Source organism: Poecilia latipinna, unplaced genomic scaffold (assembly GCF_001443285.1).
Source record: "Poecilia latipinna isolate Pla-1442-1.1 unplaced genomic scaffold, P_latipinna-1.0 Scaffold339, whole genome shotgun sequence".
Classification (NCBI taxonomy): Eukaryota; Metazoa; Chordata; class Actinopteri; order Cyprinodontiformes; family Poeciliidae; genus Poecilia; species Poecilia latipinna.
In genome coordinates this window covers 27,611-47,060 of record NW_015112955.1, presented here as the reverse complement: position 1 = coordinate 47,060, position 19,450 = coordinate 27,611, and the positions used below count along the sequence as shown (strand labels likewise).

Genomic DNA, 19,450 nt, shown 5'->3' with positions numbered 1-19,450 from the left:
GTCAAGGTGACACTGTCAAGATGCTGTGGGTGTATGAATATATCTGAGCCTGTGCGTTCAGTTTTGTATCTGGTTATTCCCGTGAATGACGTACATGAACCACTCACCAGCTCCGTATGCACACAAGTTCTGTGCATGGAAGAAGAAGCAGAGAAGACATCAAGAGGATTTTTTATTTTTTTTTTACGGGCAAATCCAATAAAGTCATATAAAGAAGAAAATAGGAGAAAATGGTATTACAAACTGAAAAAAAAAACCAGAATAAACACAGCTATGTGCAACTACAAATTATGTTTTAATTCAGAATAAGAATTTATGACAGCTTTTCATTTCAAAATACACATAAGCAGCTATTTAATTTAATCACCCCCTTTATGCAGTCTACTTTTCCCAGTTTGATTGTGTTTGACAATTTAATTATGAGGTTTATTCATACAGCGAAGTGAAGAATAATGCTCACATAAAAGCCTGCTGGCAGAAATGGACGCGTTCTTCTTTATGTCTTTAACATTAGAAGGGCAGGATGTCCCCATGCAGCAGCAGACATCTCCTCATCTTCATTTCTGGTAAATTTTAAGGACGATGAATTCCACCTAATTATGGTCGAACAGCGCCCAGCTTTCAGGGCACATTCACGGAGATGACTATTTCTTATGCAGATCTACCCTTTTTGGACAGCTTTATGACTCCACATGTTGTTCCCACTACCCTTTAGGTGTGTCTTTCTCGTTGGGGCTGCAGGTGTAATTGGCGAGCGGATGACGTACGGCGCGGTGCGTAATGTGCATGGACTCATGAATATTTGATGGTGAAATGCATTATCCCAGCGTTTCACAGTCAGCACCCGCTCTTGTTCGATCAAGTTCCCTGACACTAATTTGTCCTTGGCATGGTCAGTCTGTTCCTCGCTCCATTTTGGGTAGGAGACAATGCAAACAGTGGGTTTAATGCGTCATCCTCCTCCAGGAGGTTATAATGTCATCTTCCTGCATGACATATTAAATTGGGAGGAAAACAAGCAATGCTTGAATACATTTGTTTATATTTTTCTCTCAGAAGAGCAGGAAAATAACAGAATTTGTTTTTCTTTTCTTTGAGAACATCTGGGCATTGTCTGTTGCCTCTTGGCGATGTCATTTGTATCATGTCTACACTCACGCTTTTGACACTATGATGGAGTCTTTAAATTACCTGTTGCTGTGGCAGATGGCACGCTTTGTCATTAACAGCGATTGTGAGAGTCCCCCTGCATCCTGATGAATTATTCATCAAGAAACTTCGTGACCAATAGCGATATAATTTGTTTCTTCCAGCACCTTCAGAGGGCCAAATGAGAAGCAGAGTGCCGACGAGCGCTTAGTGAATTGTTACATCATCAACTATTCAAATAATGTGTTGGAACATAATGAGGATATCAACTGGTGCAACCTTTTGAATACCTCAGGCAGCCTGGGGATTTCTGAACCGGTGCCAAGCGTGTCCAGAAACCCGACCGGTCGGCTCCGGTGCAGCCCATCCGTCCCAGGTCGTGACTGGCCGTCTTCCAAACTGATGCCGAGAAAACTGGAAGCTGACGAATCTTCGGATATGAAAACAGTCAATAGGCACAGATTGTGGAGCTTCTCTTGTGATATATTTTTCGGGAAAAGGCATTTGTCACAGTCGAGGGCCAGCGAAGTGTGGCCACAAGATCAATAAAGTATAGGAACATGATAATTAAATTATGGCCATGCTTTGTTATTACTCAGCATCAAGCTGCTTAATCAGCTATTAACAGCTGATGCTAAAAAAGGCTTAATACACACAAAGCATGGAAAATTGATTTAATTTCATTTCACTCTAATCTAGGAATGAATCACATTGACATCCTGGATTCTCTGGTTAATAGAGTGTCATCATTATAGAAGTAAATTCAGCGAGAGCTCAAACAAAAAGGAGACAGTTCACAAGTTCTCAGTTGCTTCAAATCAACTGAGAACTTGTGAGGAAGGAGGAAAGTCGAGTACTCAGAATACAGAACACACGAACATCCAAACTCCCTTTAAAGGTATGGAGTTATTATAAGCTGATCTTCTAAACCAAAATAAATGAAAACTCAAAGTGAAACTTAACTTTAAATCCCTTCAATAGACCTATAATTCTCTCTACTTATCCTGCATACTCTGGCTCAGTGAGAACTATCTAAACTTGGATTATATCCCTCTTCTTGATGGGATTGTTTAAGATAAAGTAAGAAATTCATTCAACAGAGTTGTGACTCTGAAAATCTAAGAGTGGGTAAGAGGTCAGCAAATCCTACGCAGCAATAATACATTCCTTTGAATATTAACAGGGGAAAATAATTCAACAATCATCTCAGATCAAAGGTGTGTTTTTTAGCTGCTTTTCTGCGTCTATTTGACTTTCCAGTGGCAGATTAAATTTTATTGCAAAAAACAAAATGTATGCATATGCACTTGCCTCTGGGTGTTTCCTAATTAAAGCATCCCCGTTTTGCGAGGTCGTGATTTGATGGGACATGCAGATATTAGTTATCGGTTAAACTCACCCTCAACTCGCACATCAAACAGCACTGCTATCGTCATGTTGTCTGGAGGACAGAGAGTTGATGCTATCTCAACCCCACTCCTCTTCTAATCCTCCAATCAGTAAAACATGGCCAGTGCCGCCCCGCCAGACATAAAATCTGGTTGACAGATGCAAAACAGCTCTGGGCGGGGGGGGGGGAAGCCTGCATGCTCAGTGGCTAAGTTCTGGAGGAAAACGAGCCCTCTGGAAGCACCTGAAGGCAAAATGTGGTGGATTTAAAAGCTCTCTCTTGATCTTTTATCATGCTCCCTTTATTGAAGTTTCAGGATTTTGATGGGAACGATATAAAACCCTGATTGGATAGTTCGCTCACTTTTACGCCAGCTCAAAATCATACTCACAGAGGGAACCACAGCAAAAAGTGATTCATTTAAAATGTTATGTGATGGAATTGGGCTGAGAAAGACCTCTGATGCTGCAACGCTCAATTTCAATAAAGTCTCCTGAGTGTATTATCCGGACAGCTACAGGTTTAAAGATTTTAACTCGTTAAATCAGAGGTTTTCCTCTGCTCCAGTGAAAGACCTTCACCATCTATTGAACTTGCGCGGAAGTAAAAATCAACCTAAAATATCTGCGGCGAATGAACCCTGCAAAATGTATTTGTCTCACACATCCACAGTAGATTATTCAATCCATAAACAATTTTGCCCAAAGGAAAAGTTATTTGACTTGAACGGTTGCATTTGAAGTCTTTCTTCATAGCTCGCTGCAGCTAACAATGAAATGTCAACAACAGATTGTAACCTTTACTGACACTGAGCAGCACATTCATCACACCCACTGGAAACAGAGCCATGTAAAAAGTATTCACGTCCCCTGACCTTTCACACTTTTTATGGAGAACGTTTTCCTTCAGCGGCACTCGCTCGGCTTTCTTCTTTGCAAAGTAGCTCAAGCTGAATGTCAATTTTCGAGTCACAGATTTTCAGTTGTGTTTTTGGTCAGTACGTGTTGACACACATTACAGCACATTATGCTTTGATCTGGAGTGTGAAAGCTCAGGCTTTATGTTTTCTGATCTCGTCTTGCTGGAAGGTGTTGTTTTTGTGTCCTATAAAAGTTTTTTCTTCTTCAGGATAGTCCTGAATTTAGTTTCTTTCATCTAACTCAGCGGTGCCCAAAGTCGGCCGTCGAGGGCTGGGCAGCCTGCGTGTTTTAGTTCTCTTCCTGGTGGTAGTAACAACCTTATCAGCATATCAGTGTTCTTCTTTTTGCTCTAATGAGACATCATTTGATCCAGGTGTGTTAAACCAGGGAGAGAACTTAAACATGCTGGATGCCCGGCCCTCGAGGATCCACTTTGGGCGCCACTGATCTAACTAGTCCCACAGCAAGACCACCACGTTTCAGGGCAAGGTTGGTGTTGTGATTTAGTGATTTGCATGTTAAGAAAATAGTATCATAGTTTCTATGGAGATTATTTTTAAAATTTGACTTTCAGAATCCTCCCCTGATTGTGTGTATTGATCGGCTTTTTCCTTTCAGGGGCAGCCACAGCACGTCGTCTGCAGCTTCTTCTCTCACACCAGCTACCTTCGTGACGTCTTTCACTCCATCTGTAAATCTCCTCTTCGGTCTTCCTCTAGGTCTCTTGCCTGGCAGTTCTACCCTCAGCATCTGCATCATGGACCAATTTGAAATAAAAAAAAAAAACCCTTTATTTAGAAAAATGTCAGAGTCTTTGTCGCACCAGAGCAGTTAATTTCTGCAACTCCTCCAGTGATACCATAAGTATGCACTCTTTTTTTATTATTTGTGTGTACTTGTTCAAACATATAAAGTTTTATTAAAATAAATCAACGTTAATGGTTGTATTTTGACAAAATGGGAGAAATTTCAAACAATATTTTTTCAAGCCACTTTGTGGATTAAAGAAAATAAATACACAAATCCTTCTCCTGGAACGAAGGTGTGAGCCTAATCCTTGAATAAAATGCTTGGATGCAGCTTTTTGTAAGACACAGTCAGAGTAATATTTTCGTGCTTAAACAATGCTTCGTTTTTACAGTTCGATTCTATCAATAATACAATCTATGCCCATGAAGACAAATCCCTGCAGTACTGTGCTCTGTGCAAGTTAATCCTATTAAAATGCTTACTTGTTTCTTTGCACATTTTATCTGGATGTTTTTCTCCCTTTTGCGTGTAAGTCTGCTGCCGTGTGTGTGCGTGTGTTTAAAATCATTGATTGTGATTGTTGGTGCGGACATGCAGCTAACTTTTGCTCCTTGTTCCCTCTCAGACGCCTTCCGGAGGGTCATTAGCCGCAGACACTGCCACGACAGTTGGATGTCTCGTTGTTCTCTGCACACCAGGGGGTGTCCATCAATCAGAGAGAGAGGCAGCGCCGAGTGACGGATGGTTGATGGGTGATGACACTAAATATGCTGTCATTTTGTCTGAGACTGGTGCCTGAGTCGGTCGGTGGGCCCGGCTGAGTGTCAGAAGCAGCTTCAGTGACCACGTTTGCTAAAGAAGGAAGGTTTATGCTTTCTAATCTTCTTTCTTGTTTTTTTTCCCACCATTAGTCAAAGCCCTGACAGGAAAATATTAAATGGGACAAAGAAGCTGTGCTGCACTGGTCTGAATTGTTGTTATTTAACAACACTCGTAGCTCTTCTGAGATGGAAAAAAAAACAACACAATTTTTAATAGAAGCTTCTCAATGCAGGGTCAAGGTTAATGGATCTCGTTGTTATTCTTTCATCTTGTTGCAGTGTTCCTATCAGTCTCTACCCGAAATTCTGACCTTGAGGCCACACCGTAACCCCTCGGGATGTTGTTTTGCACTAAAGTCAATTATGTTTTAGTAATGCATACCGTTAGGTAGCAATCCCCAGACAATCAGTCACTGTCTGCACAAGCTGGCCGCACTGGCTCATCCTCCTCATCTCCCATCCCATTATGTTGCAGCCCAGGTGGGGATATGTGTAAGGAAAAGGGAATTTTCCAGCAAGGTCACTGCTTTGCTCAGAAAACGCAGCTTTCTGCATATCTAAATCTGCATGACTCAGGATGAATTATCCAAAGTTTTCATCTTAGCCGAGAAATCTCCATTGAGTGGGTAGGTCTTGCTATTCCAATAGATTCCCCAAAAAGTGACGTGTTTGTTTTTTTTAAACACACACAGACGCAGCGAAGGACTTTTTCTCATTTCACCGTGTAATCTCGGCCACTCAGCCGCAGCCTGTCTCTGCGTTGCATAATAGCATCAGTTGTGGCTGGGAGGACGGGATAAAGACGGAGAAGAAAGCGAGAGCCTTTACATGGGAACATTATGAGTCTGGTCACAACAGCCCTTTGAAAAGCCAGATCAATACCATTTCTGTGACCAATTTTACAGTTCTGTGGCTCTGTTGCCTCTGGAGTAATAAAGCTGTTTTCTTCACTCATCCCTCAGTCTTGGCTGCACAGTGACTGCTGGCAATATTATGGCATCATGTTTTATTTCCTGCTATACAGTCGATCACTTTGACCAAAACTCAAGCTAAATGGTAAATAAATAAAAGATGAACATTTTACTTACAGGATTTTTTTTTTTTCTTTTTAGTTTAAATAGCTGATTGTCACCTGTGGTGCCAAACTAACCGACTCTCGGAGCAAATGAACAGATGGTTAATTTGTGGAAGGTCGGCTGGATTTACACTTTGCTCTCATGTCACAGAGGTTTTTTTGCACAGACAGTCAGAAGACAGCCGGTCATCATCATGAAATCCCAGGCTTCATGCTTTAAATAGATAAGGTGTTGTAATGTCTCAAAGTCTGTATTTAAGCCCAAAATCATTCATACTTTTTGCATCTTTACATTTAAATTGATTCTCATTCAAGAAGTTTATTTAAATTGTGTAAAACACCTTTCTCAGTATTTAGTGGAAAAAGCAATTGAACTCTTCTGACAATTATTGACCAGGGTTTTGCATTTTTCAGATATTTTGGAGATTTATTTTTGGCAATTTTCTCCATTTATTTGAAGTTGGAAGGCCTCATCACTATCACCCTAATCTGTATCTCCCTGAACAGATTCTCTGTCAAATTCAAGTCCAGACTCTGGCTCGACTTCCTCAAAACATTAATACTATTCCCAGTCAGAAAACATGTAAGTAAAATTAAAAGATTACTTCACAACTCAAATTTGCCAGGGTTTGTCAACCTGTTAATGTTGTCCGTGTTTCTTGGAATAATGTCCTAAATTTGTTGCCATCCCAAGTGTGCAAACAGCCTTAAAATAAATTAACCTTTTATAGCATTAGCATAATAACCCACTGAGAAAAAAAAAGTTAAATTAAACATTTATTTTGAGCACTAACATTCATCCAGCAGAAAACTTAAATTAAGAAGTAATTAATGTCACCTATCAATATCTTTACAAATAAATGTAACTGAATGGGTTTTCATTTTATACTTTTCTTTTTTTTAGGTTAATCAGACTTTCAAGGAACTTGTATAATTTGTAATCCACGTTAGTGTACAAAGGGGCTTAAAATTACACCAAAGAGGGGCCCATTTCTTTTAGTAACTGAACTAATATTTATCTTGGCAACAAAATAAATCTGGAGCGAATAGCAGCATCTTGAAATCAGCAAGTCTTCATAACGACCATTAGATGCTACCTAAATCATCTGTTTGGGAAAACGCCTGTTCTGTCCAATATCCAAAGCGTAAACATGTAAAGTTTGTTAAAACCTACCGGGACTTTAACAGGAACCACATGTTTTGTTCAGGCTGGGATTTTCAGAAACAATGGCTCTAGATTAAGAACAAATTGAGAATGTATGGAAAAGTACAATTTCTGCACTGTCAAGTATGGTGTAGGATCTGTGATGCTGTGGGCCTGGTTTTTAGTTAAACATCTCTTTGGGGTCCCAGAAGAGTTTAGATAGAATCATAGATTGGGGCGTAACCTGGTCTTTCATGAGGCTAGTGATGACCAAACCAACACAGAAGTGGTTCAACTAGACGCTAAATAAACTTCTGAGTTTCTTTACCTTATTCTTTAGAAAAACCCTAAAGAGCCGAAGAGAAGAAGTCATAACAGTCAAATTTTATAGGAGGAAGACCGAGCGCTCTGCTATTAGCGAAAAGAGAGTAGTAAAACGTAGCAGGGATGCCATTAAAACAGAAGAAATAAAGGGATTATTGGATTTTACTGCAATGAAATATTAATTTACACATTTTGGATGTCAACAAATCTACCGAGCAGTTTGTTTGTACATAGACGTTTGTGCTATGCAGGAAAAAAAAAATGCATTTCTGTTCTCCAAGTTTGTAAATAGAATAAATATGTTTGTTGGACCTGAAGGAAAGACAGTTTGTTTCATCCTCTGGCAGGAGAGTTTAATGACACAGCAGATGCTCTCTTCCGAAGTAGAGCCAGGAATCTGCGATTATTGGCGTCTTCCTGGGTTTCATTTAGTAATCAGAGTTTACTGAGACGCTTTAATAACCTTGGAAAACAGAACTTAATGTCTTATGTTTTGTTATGCTCTCTTGCTCGTAAATCTTCAAAACATTGCTGGTTGCACTGGGACAGATGCAGTGCCTGCAAGACGTTTGTATAAATATCCGTTTAAATTGTGGCTTTTAAAGACACATATGCCTCAGATATATACGCACTCCCGGTAACATATGAGTAAACAGCGCTTAACAAGTTTCAGGTAAGCCTCACACTTCTTAAGGCCATTAAGAAGCTTCTGGCGAAATTCAGGCTGGAAATTTGAGCCCTCTGCTCTTCACGGCAGGCTATGTTCCTTTAAATTACAGGTTTACTGGCAGAGACACCATCTGTCTGTAATGACAGCAAACTAGTTTTTAACAGAGTTCTGGTAAATGCTTCAACGTCCAGAATGTCGTGATCCCACAGGCTGATTGCTTTATTTGGAGTTCTGTACGTTGGGTTATTTCTGTATTTTTATTTATTTTTTTTTTTTTTTACATATTTAGTTCTGTTTATTTAAGAGTTTGGTTTTACTTGAAATTGTTCTATGTTTCTGTCCTGTCATCAGTCTAGTCAACCCAACTCGTTGTTGTTGCTTCCCACTCAAGCTGCCATTCATTTTGTGGATTTAGTTTTCAAAGAGCAATCTTACTTTCAAAGTATTTAACCTCTCGAGTGTCTTTAGTTTCTGTATTATGCTGTTCTTGGACTCAGGAACCTGATTTTTACCCTGTCAAATCTATCATTTCACGCTCCTGCCTCTGTCCTGCTGCCATTTGGGTTAAACAGCTGTCAAATATGACGTTTAATTAATAATTTCCATGCCAACGAGGGGTAAAAGTAAATCCCTATGAATAATGTCCGTGCAATGATTCTGTTATGTGATTTTCATTTGCAAGGACAGTAAACATCTCTGTGCCTCTTTTCTGTCTGCATTCGTGTTGATGTCACAGTTACGTAAATTCAAAATTAAAAGCAAAGCAAATAATCTCTTTTTTTTGTTTTTCAGTAGTATTGGATCTTCCTTCTTAAAATCACATGATGTAATGTTTCTAACACAAGCAGTTTTGTAACTCACTTCCTTAAAGCAAGTTATCGAATGGATATCTCAAGAAAGGTAACTTAACTCATGGTGTTGCTTGTTTTCCTTTTCAAAAGTGTTTTCAGAATCACACCAGCACACATAAACACCTAGGGAATAATTTTTGTCGAAGTAGCTGTGTCAAACTTTAGGGAGTTCCTCAGTTTATAAAACTTTAAAGAGGATCCTTTTAATTAGACTGAGGCGCTTCTCATCCTTTACACACTTCTCTTGTCTGGGAAGAATCACTGCAGCCCACCTTCGCTGTCCACCTCCACGTCCTGCTGCCAGGAGAGAGTGAAAGTATTTGGTTGACTGCACTTTAGTTTCAAAAACTTGACTCCTAACACTGTCTCTCTTGGGAGAGTGGGAGGGGGAGTGAAGAAAGTCCAGTAGATATACGATGGATGAGCTCATTTATGTGCACAGCGTGTCGACCTGGAACCGAGCTGAAGGAAAGCCCCCGAATTCATGGTTAAAAGATACACTTGCTGTGTCATAAAATGTTTCTGAACCTTAACCTTACATAGAGAAAGAAAGATTTCCTACACACACACACAACAAAAAAAAACTACCTTTATTGGAATCCAATGCCAATAAAATAAAATAGTGAATTTAAATAGTTTAAATTAGATGTCTGATTGGTAGATTGTGAAAATATGTGTTAAGCAATATAACAATTATTAAGCCAATCGAAGCAAAGAGGATATAAACCCAGAGAGCAGTTTTTTGTATAGGAGTAAATGTTTTATCTAACCTGGTTAGATTAGTAGATTAGAAAGCAAAATTGTCAGAGATTTTGTTCATATAGCTCTATGTTTAAATGTCAAAATGTCATGGAAGTTTTATTTTCTTTTAATGTCGTCTCAACCTTTTACCATAAGGCAGCACATTTTAGAGCTAATTAAAAAAAATCTATTTAGCAAATTAAAAGAATACTTATGTTTTGAAATATAGAGTAGCTTTATGTTTTTTTTTAATGGTTTTTATATTTTCACTGAGAAAAGGAGATCACAAAAGCAACAGTCACGCTGTTGCTTTTCTCTGGATCTGTTTGTTTCACCCTGCATGGGAACAATTTCATGTTCTTTTGAAAATTATTTCAAGAAATAGAGACAGTTATGACTAAAATTGTTAATACTCCTGCAGATTCGGGTTGTCATGTTTCCTCTGACTTCCATGGCAACAAACCAACCAATGGACGGTCTTAAACTTTGCAGCCTGAAAGAAAAAGGAGCCGTTTCTTCTACCAACAAGAAACGGCACTCTAAATCTCTTCAAACTACTGCAGGTTGAAGACCAGAGCTAAAGCTGCAGATTTGTTTCAGAAATGACTCTAAAAGAGTCACTTTTACTTATTGCTTTTAAATGACCCCCTTAAAGAGATCCTCATGAGATAGAAACGTTAAATTACGTTTCACAGTTCAGAGATCCTTCAGGCTGTTATCCCAGCGGCGTTCTGTCCCCTTGCCAGACAAAAACATTCATCATATTTTATTTGATCTTTATTCACATTTAACAATCATCTCCTCCAGATGCTGATCGCCTGAAAGACAAAAGTAAAAAAAACGTTCTTTCATGTGGCTGTAAAAAAATTATATATTTGTGGGAAAGCTCTAATAGCAGCTATATTGTTAGTACCAATAAAAACACTCTTTTGCCTGTGTCCTGGTTAATTGGCTTATTTGTTTAAACGATTGCGTTTTTCTAAATAATGCGAGGTTTCAGCTGCTTCACTTGTTTTCTCTCTCCGTCCTGTTTTTTTTTTTTGTCTCAAATTGATATCAACAAAAACACCTGTGACTCTGTCCTGTCCTCAGGCAGCCATGTTCCCCAAAACATGTCTGAGCCAAAACCTCACAGGAAGATTGATAAAGGTTTGTTTAATGTTTAGTTTCACATGACCTTTCAAATGAAGGCTTTCTGTTCGTTTTCTTAAGTTCAGAGCATAATTGTAGAGTTTGGCCGTCTTTTATCTTCTCGTGCTGTCTCGGATGCTCTTTCAACATCCCACATCCCTGTCGGACAGAGTTAATTGGAAAATTAAGTGGAGGATTGTTTGGTTTCCCTACAAAGACATTACTGTGCTACCATTTCATTAACCCCCACTTTCTTTTTTTAAATATGACTCAATCCCCGTCACTGTTCCCAATCTTCTTAATATTCTATGCTTCTTTTACTGCTATATCTAACTTAAGCATCATCTCTTTCTTTGTTAGCCTTTCTGAAATTTTAAATGCGAACAGACCAAAACCCTGCCTCGATTTCTGAGATCCTTGTACCATTATTGTCGCAGAGTGCTACTTGAACATGTTTGCTGCCACTCGTGTGTTTACAGGCTAAGCAGGAGCCTGGGCTTATTGGATGGTCAGTTTATCACAGAAAACCAAAAAGCTCCCCTGCAGAGTTGAAAGCAAACCCTCAACTACAATTGAAGCAGCAGCCATGACAACTCAGGCAGGCAATTAGAGCGCTTCGAATCCCCGTGTTTGTTTGCTAGAATTTGCATCATCAAGCTTCACGTAGTCTTGTTTCGTTACATCTTCAGTGATCAAGATTTGCCCTTGAAGTTTATTAAATGGGTAATACCACACTGGAAATGTTTTTTTTGTTGTTTTTTTTTAGGTAGAGGTTAGTCACAAAGAAAACCTCAAATGAAATCACAAGAGCTGTGTACAAAGTATGCTTTTCTGGTTTGAATATATATTACAGACACCTTTAAGGTGTAATACGGGGAATTGTTGTAACCCTCAAATAATGTGACACTGCAAAAATGCATTTTTTTAATAAACAATTATTTTTGTTCTCACATCACTTAAATAACACTGAAAAATAGTAAATTAAAAAAAAGGGACCCTGCATAAGAGTGGGATGTCCCACTCTGACTGTCTTACAGTGACAGAAATTCAAAGAGGGAGGTGTCACTCAACACAATCAAGAAAAAGAAAAGAATATTTTTAAATCTCAGAAACAGTATGAAAATATTTTTGAGTGTTTTGGACACCGCATCTGCTGTATATTTCGTCAGCTTCCTGATCATTAAACAGATTTCGTTTGCATATTTCCAGCCTGTGGCTGATTTGTGGTAACTTTTACTTACAGCAGCGAAGAAAATAACTAAGTCAATCCAACGGATGCAGCTGGTCAGAGAGGGGAAAAGTTTACAGTTGGCAACTCTACGTTTTCTTGATGTGCTGGTAATGAGACAGGGTTGTTTTGGTGGGGTTTATATGTGCTTTGTGGCTGGAAGGAGAGAAATCTGGCAGAGGACACAGTTTCATAACTCTGTATTGACGTCCAGCAAACCCCTGTTATAATTTGTGGTTAGAAAAGACCTAAATTAAGAGAAAACTGTAATCCAAATTGGAGAATGTTAATGAAAATTCATAAATCTGTGCTAGGAAAAAAGTGGCACATAAAAGCAGGAAGATCAATGCAGATAGTGAAGAGAGATTTTTACAGAAGAACATGAAAAACAATGAAAATCCAGGAGGCAGAGGTGGAAAATGACAATGAACTAATCATAGGAAATGTGGTACAGCTGTGGCAGGTGGAGAGGAGGGAAACTGAGGAAGACTAATAAATAAATACAAAAAAAGAGAGTATGCTGAGCTCCATTATTCTTGGAGCTTACTGTAAAACATTTAACTTGTCATGTCTTTTTGTTGTCAGAAGTCATTCGAGCAAAGAGGTGACAATGGATGACTGCAGGGCAGATGCTTAGTCAGAATTTGGAGAGCAGATCCGTGCTAAACAGGTCAATCCGCTGTAGAACCGTAGGCCCGCGATTATCCCAACTGGCTGCTTGATTTGGGTCTAAGAAGAAAGAAAGTAAATGGTCATGGCTCTTTTGTAATTTATTGTGGGCACACAGACAGAACAATAATGTTTTGTTAATGTCTTTCAGTGCGAGAGAGCAAAAGCATATTTCAGACAATGTGTCTTCTGGGGATAAAATTTTAATTAAATGTCCTTACTGGACATTATCCAAAAGACAATTGTGCAGAATTTTAAGCAGCTTTGCTGAGAACAACCAGCTTTAAGCATTAAAAATTAAAATAAAATGTTTGAGAACTCAGTGTGAAGCAAAGACCCACATTTGACAACTTTATTGCAGTTTTTCAGAGGGGAAAAAAAAATAAATCTCATTCTGAATTTTAATTTATGCAATATTTCATGTATTCCTAAAATCCAGGCCCACAGCAGGACTGACCCAAAAAGCAACAAAGCTGACCCACATTTTGAGAATTAGGTCACAAAATCCTTCTGTCTTGCTCGGAAAGCATCGGAGGATCTATCGGAGCACAATGAGGAGTTACGTAATTCTGGCACAGATAAGAAGACAACTAAATCTAATTAGCACAAACATTAGGAATAAAGAAAACACTGATAAGGACAGTAATGAGTTTTTTTTTTTTGGACCTGAACACATAAAATATGAGAATTTTCCTCCTCGTAGCTTAAAGGATCACACATCTTTTATTGATAATATACTGCTTAAGATGGTTTAGAAAGTAATTGCGATAGTGGGTTGATACATCAAAAATCTGCGCGCCTATTTCCCAAGTGTGATGTTTTTGGATTTCTGTTCTGCGTGTGTCTGACTCAGCCTCTAATAGACACCCAATTTCATGGAAATTAAAAGGATCGCTTCCTTTTGAAATGTAAATCGGGTATGTAGATTTAGGACGAATCAAAATCGGCCTCCCTCGTTGATTCGTAGTTAAATAAGCTTCTCAGGACCAGAGCCGCTGTGCTGGCTGCCGACTCCAGATTCAATAAGGATCGGCGAGAACTCCCAGACTGCTTTATTGGCGAGGAGGCGGCATCACAATTACTGTTTCGACCGAACGTAGTCATGTTGGATAAATCAGAATATCCGTCTGATTAGGATTGTTTGTCCCAATTAAGAGTACCTTTTGAAATGAGTTTGTCAATTTAATGAATGTGAGTGTACGTACTGCACTGATGAATGTAGCTTCATTCATCAGTTTTTTAAACTGAAAAATTAAAATGGTTTCAGTTTAATTTTATATTCCGAGATGTTACAGGAAAATGATTTATTTCACCAGCTCAGAGCAAAAACAATGTCATAGAAAAGTTTGTTTTGTTTTTATAGCTTCTATGAAATTACAACTGAACATCCCAATGTCTGCAATGTCTGCAAAAGTCCAGCCTTAGATGAGTCGGATTAAAATTACAGACAAAACAATCCAGGAAAAAGATAAGTAAAACAAAACCATTCCAGCTATAATCTAGAATGTTGCAAAAAGTACTTCAACTTCAATTTCTAGCTGAAATTATTTACTTTGGTGTCGACATTGTAAGTTATCTGCCGTTTAATTTTTGACAGAATTTATTTACCCATAAAAATGCGTTTTCTTTCGTTCATTTCTTCTTTTACTCCAATTATCTTTGCACTGCTTTTGCCTTTGTTCTTTTGCTTTTCTGTATTTGTTTCTCTTCCATTATTGATTTATGCTTTTCATTGTGCAGCCAAAAGGAAACAATATTTGTTTGTTCTGGATCAAACAAACAAACAAAAAATCCCAAAAGCTGAACACATTTTGTGATCTTGCTGCTCTTACAGATGCCATGTTTTTGTTAATATTGTTAATATGGAGAGTCTTTCTCCATATTTACAAGGTATAAACAATCTATCATGGCAAAGAAAAAAAAATCATAACTCCTTTGGAGCTCCCTAAAAAATCTGCAAAAAAAAAATGTATATCATGAAATGATTTCCTGCGAAAAGTCTGTGAAAATAGCATAGGATGTTTGTGTTTCACAAAAAATAAAAATACAATCTGCCATTTGTGTGTGTGTGACTCTTCATATTCTTGTCATGTTTCAATGTTTGCTTGCAGTGAGTAGACAGCCGGCTCACAGTGAAGTGATTCCCCAACCAGACGATTCAGTGCGATTGTCTGCTTGAATCCATCAGTGGTGATATTTTATTTTCGCAAGGTTTACCTCTGTCACTCACAGTGTGACTGCGCAAGTATATTGTCTGCACGTATCCTCGAAGTGATTCTGTAAACATGCAAACTGCAGATTAATTATTGATCCTAATACATCAGATTTTAGTCATAGAACAAAATCTGAATGTAGAGGAAGGCATTTAAAATTTAGCCTTGGGTTCTCCTGACCTCCGACTTGAACAGATTTTATATTCAAGGTCTGGATTTTATGCGAAGACGTCCTCCAGGGATCCTCACTGCCCTGGCTATAAATTAAACACCCTTCCTTTTTATGTCAAAACAGAAGTCAGAATGTCAAAAAGTTGCCAGCACTGTTCAGGGTGTTCTGGAAAAATGGGTCAGGTATAATTTCTCACTTTACTAATGAACTCCCTGCGCTCTGAGCGTCACACCTGTGCATTCAATTACTGCAGCGAAACAGGGAAGGAAATCCCAGCAGCGTGAGTCCAGCCATCCGGCAGACGCTCGGGTGAAGCCAAAGCAGCAGTAGCAGCATAATGTTGCAGATTTTTATTATAAGCAGGGTCCTAATGTACCAGGTTTGAGCGGGAAGAGTCCCAAAGGCAGATTACATTGCCAGTTTTTGTCTAACCTGTCGCAAGATAAGGCATTTCATTTATGCATTTATGTATTTATGCATTACGCTTTCTCCTGTTGTTACTATATAAATGTATTTGAAACGCTGCAGCGCAATTTGCATTCAAACATAGCTGTTTTACCTTTTGCTTTTCCATTTATTTTATATCTAAAATATTTTCAATTTATTCTTATTCTTATTATTATTATTATATCCCAATCATTTGGGAGATGAGATTAAAGCAGCTTTGCAGAACAATGCGTGCCGGCAGCACCGGTCAGTGTCACGCATCGTTTGGTGTTTGTCATCAGGATGCCACTGTGACGATCCTGTGGCGACACATGCACTGTAAAAGTGATGAATGATTGATCTGATCCACGTCTAACACAGCCGCAGTTTCTCCTACATGAGTAATGAGGTCCTCTGTGAGGTAGAGTTTATTTTAAACAACTCGGTGTTTGTTCAGTCTCTCCTAACTCTTTCATCTGCTTGTTGGCCCTCCTCTCCTGAGGATTTGTTATCTCTGGAACATGCCGCTGGACAAGGATTGTTTCCGATCGGACACGAGCCACGCGTCCCCGCAGAGGGCCGGGATCGGATGCTAGGCCACGACTTGTGGTCAGCCAAAGATTATCTGATTATGTTTGAGTTTTGCACACCAAGTGTAACCGTACTGACTCTGAGAATGATTTGTTCGCTCTTAAGAAGGAAAGTCAATTTTTGTCGGATAATTGGGTTTGGAAAATATTCCAACAATTCCTCCCAAGTATACATAAATGTCTGGTACTTTCTGATATATTCACCTGCACATTTATCAGCTGAAAACATACACTTAACTTCAAGTTTAGTTTTCAGATTTTAGCCAAAAACTTTACAATGCCTTACAAAAGCACATATAGCTCCTGAGTATTTGTGTGTTTTGTCATCTTACAACAACCAACAGCACATCACATCATTGTGATATGTGGTTTTCATTTCACACTGTGAAGAAGTTTAAGGTCTATAAGTACTTTGGTTAAGTACTGCATGTTTAAGCCACCCAGATCCGATAAGCCAGACTTCACATCATAGAGTTTGGGGCTTTGTCTGGTCCAGTAGGTGGAAATAACTCATTTATTTTGAGGGGGAAACTGCTTCAGGAAAGAGATTATGTGCCCGAGAGGCCCAGTGGCTTGGAGCACAAAGCATGAAGCAAAGTGGGTTTCTTTCACGCCGTCTTCTTTGTTCTCAGTAAATCTAGTCTATGTTCACTTACAATTTTTAGAGAGGCAAACAAAGGGGTAGAAAGGGGGTAGATACAAAAAGAAAAACTGGTTTAAAGATTTAAAGAAATACACAATGACTAGAACATAGGAGTGAGTGAAAGTCACTTTAACATAATCTAACATAACACTTAAAACAGGCTTGATTCAAAAATTTGTCATGCAAGCAAATCTCAGTCCTGTTTGTGTAATTTCTTACATTTCTTCATACACCTTAGACTGTCTTGTTCTGCTCCTTTTCCCCTCTAATCAGCCCCAATCTTATTGGATTGCCATTGAATTAAGTGGCAATTTCAGGCTGTGAGAATGTTATGTGGCTGCAAAACCTTTTCTAATCCAGGCATGCAATTCCATGAATAACATTTGTGGAACCCTAACTTTCAGAAAAGTCGTTACATCTTCCTTTCTGTCTTAATTTTCCTGTTTTTGCCTCTTCTTTTTAACGTCTTCTCATCTCAAGCTGTACACCACGGCCCCATCCACTGTGTGTGGATCTCAATGTTCAGCCTGCAGATGATTGCAATATTCTTCTCATGCAATGCTGACAATTAAGACGAGCTCCTGGAGGGGGAAGATGTATGTGCAGACAGCAGCTGTCTGATTTAGATATATCAGTGCTATTAAAACACTTCTCATGAACAGCCCTGTCCTTCAGTTCTGCTGCCATTTTAATCTGCTGTCTCCACAGCAGACAGGAAGCAACACAGAGGGAGATTTGGTTTCCAAGAACGACTCCTCTAATAGAGCTACAGATCCTGCATGGTAATGATGTGGATATGTAGAGTAAGATTAATTCTGTGCATTTTTATCCATAGATTGATAGGAATGTTAATCTAATCAGTGAAATGCTACCTGTTTTCGTCGATCAAACATTTCCTTTAAAGAATTTATCTAATTCTAAATGAAGGCCTGGAAATTTTTTACCATAGCTGCCGCTCTCTTGTCTCAGTTCGATTTGCGGCTTGGTGCCGGATGCTAATTTAATAAAAACACTGCCAATCAAATTTTCTATTTTCCTCCGTTGATGGTGTGACCTCCCTGTGAATAAGAAATGGGGAAGGGGTCACTGGCTCGTCTTTCAGTCCGTCACTCGTGTGAGCAAGTTCGGTTGATCAGCCGCCACCTCAGCCTTGACAAGAAAACTAGGAGCTGGCTGGTTTACAGTCTGCAGCTGCGATGCAAATTATGGATTTGTGTGCCTCGCTGACAGTTTTATTCTCACATTTCCTAACAGATTTCAACATTTCTTAACAAACCACTTTTCAGGATTTGAACCTGTGAATGCATTTTGTGGGAATACTTGAAGTAAGGATATGCAACACGTTGGAATGAGAGCAGCTCTAGCAGATTACTTTTATAAACAGATTATCAAATATTTTATAGAGATTCGGTTTTTTTAAGCATTACTTTCTGTCTAGCATTCCACATGATTATTGTTGTCAACAGATCTTAGCTGAGCTAACTTTTCTTATAAAACAGCTCTTACATGAACGGTTCTGATTATTATGAGACTAGATTTGTAATCATTCGGAACTGGTCCCGCTCTAAATAACCATCGTGTGTGTGTCAAACGTGTGTGAATCCCAGAATACCTTGCAGGTGTGTTGGTGTGTCAATCGGGTCAGACGAGTTCCTTTCTTCTGCTGACATTCATTAGCGACCTCTGTCACCTCAGGCCACCTTTTCTAAAAATGGCCAAACAAAAGATGGTAAAATAAGCTTTCCACACAGGTAGGAAACAAGCCATATGTTCACAGACCTGTTTGTTTTGTGTGCATAGAATATATCAGATTTGGATTACAATTTCATAAACTCTTCAATTTTGGTCCACTGTCTATTTGAGGGATTAGGAAGTTAGTTACAATAGGCAGGATTCTGATGCCTAGTAACTTATATTTATATAAAAAACTCAATTCATACACATCAAATATGTTTCTTTAAACTGTTTTGCACATGCAGAAATATAGCTATCAAAGAACTACATGTTTTATATTCTAGAGCCAAAAAGTATCTGCACAGACTTTACAGGAAATCAGTTATTTCAAAACACAGTTTTCCAATGCAATAAAGTATTTTCAATACATTCCTCTCTAATACAGAAATGCTATCACCACATCTGGATTTTATGTTAATGTTTTTCTATATTATGGTGGTGCTATTTAACCATATGAGTAAAACAGAGATAAGATCTAGAGAAAACAGAAATTTTCAGATGCTTTGACACACCACAGCTTTCACAGTTTTTGACATGAAAACTAATTTTCCATTTCTGCAAATTAAGCTCAAAGTGGCCTTTCAAGAGAAAACGTTTAAATCCCCAGGTGGGTGCTGGTCTATTAGGTTTCCAATAGTTATTTTATCTATATATTTAATCTTTGCATTAAGAAATCACATTCAGATTTGCTGTAGCTACTTTTTGGGGGGTTCGTCTCTGTTTCATGCATGGATACAAAAGTTTGTAGTTTCATCACCACTTTCCAGGAAAATTTGACTAGATACTTGACTACTTTCTGCTGTAACTCT

At 38.6% G+C, this 19,450-nt stretch overlaps 2 long non-coding RNA genes across 2 annotated transcripts in view; one reads left to right on the top strand and one right to left on the bottom strand.

Moving 5' to 3' along the window:
• Positions 1–4,225: 4,225 nt before the first annotated feature.
• On the top strand, positions 4,226–5,495 carry LOC106949368 (uncharacterized). The gene is made up of 2 exons (XR_001425364.1): positions 4,226–4,323; positions 4,835–5,495. It is a non-coding gene; the product is annotated as an uncharacterized LOC106949368 (long non-coding RNA).
• A 6,412-nt stretch (positions 5,496–11,907) lies between these two features.
• LOC106949367 (uncharacterized) overlaps positions 11,908–19,450 on the bottom strand; it is an 11,826-nt gene continuing 4,283 nt past the window's right edge. Inside the window, exons 2-3 of the long non-coding RNA XR_001425363.1 lie at positions 18,520–18,612; positions 11,908–12,923 (exon numbers count right to left, since the gene is read on the bottom strand). This is a non-coding gene — a long non-coding RNA (uncharacterized LOC106949367). The remainder of the gene's footprint in view (positions 12,924–18,519; positions 18,613–19,450) is intronic.